The sequence below is a fragment of the Chrysochloris asiatica genome, unplaced genomic scaffold (assembly GCF_000296735.1).
Source record: "Chrysochloris asiatica unplaced genomic scaffold, ChrAsi1.0 scaffold00120, whole genome shotgun sequence".
In the NCBI taxonomy this organism is placed as follows: Eukaryota; Metazoa; Chordata; class Mammalia; order Afrosoricida; family Chrysochloridae; genus Chrysochloris; species Chrysochloris asiatica.
Genome location: NW_006408638.1, coordinates 2,004,027 through 2,005,151, shown reverse-complemented (window position 1 = coordinate 2,005,151; position 1,125 = coordinate 2,004,027).

Here is a 1,125-nt window from a genome sequence, read left to right as displayed (position 1 = left end):
TTGGCTACTACAAGAGCAAGCAAGTTGTTCATTGGGGAACCATCAAGGTAAGCAATTAAGTCCCTTCAGGACAAAGCAACATCCAAGACTGAAATTCAAAGGGAACACATGAACAGGCACATAATATTGCTGTTGACTATGTTGGTCAGCTAGTAAGTGGGAGAGGAGGAAAGGCAACAATGAAGATATGGGCTGAGTTTGACCACATTCCATAGACTACAGTCGACCTGGAGATGAAAGAGATAAGAGGAAGGGCTGAATGGTCTGAAATGTGGTGAGACGTGGGGAATCCTGAGCCCATGGACAAGGATATATCCACAAAGGGCTAGAGCCAAGAGTGAAGTGTCCAGCTGATATGAAGTGAGGGCAGATGCACAAGAATACCCAAATTTACAGATAGTACTAATTTGACCTAGTCTCATTGGCCTGATTACCATAATTTGGCTAGAGAAGATTGAAAACAAAACAAAACAAAACAATTTTTGATAAAGGAAACAAGTGTAACTTGCTATAATGTTATGAACTTGATCTATACTTATGGATGTATTAGCTCAAAATACCAACTGAGAGCTAAGGAGTCTTCACATCAAATATTAATACTAACTCCTCTTGATAGGGAAGGACAACTTAGACATTGGCTACCTAAATGGGGTGGGGAGGGGAGCTATACATTCTTGAAGTTACTGGCTTACAAGTTTTCAAGAGGGAGTTTAGTTTCAGTGTGTGCAGGGGAAGGTAGAATCCTCACTGAATAATTTTCATCTTATCTAGATAGAGCTTATGAAAGGAGATGGAGATAAGATTCTAATGATTCAATAGTGAATAATTATTATCATGACTAATTATGACTGCTACAACTGTAAAAGTTGTAACAAAAAGGGGGGAGTAGTTAATCTTACTGTCCAGGTCAAAGGACCCTAGAGTAACCACAGGAGAAGAACATAAGTGGAATGTGGGACCCTATCCAGAGAAGCAGCAACACCAAAGATGGAGGCAGAGATGAGGACATGGAAAGAGCAGCTGAAGACTCTAGTCTCACGGAAAGAGAAAGGCTGTGTGCTGATAGCCAGGAGGCAGACTTGTAGAATGTGCCAGTTGGTTGTTTAAGTGACTATATATTTCTGA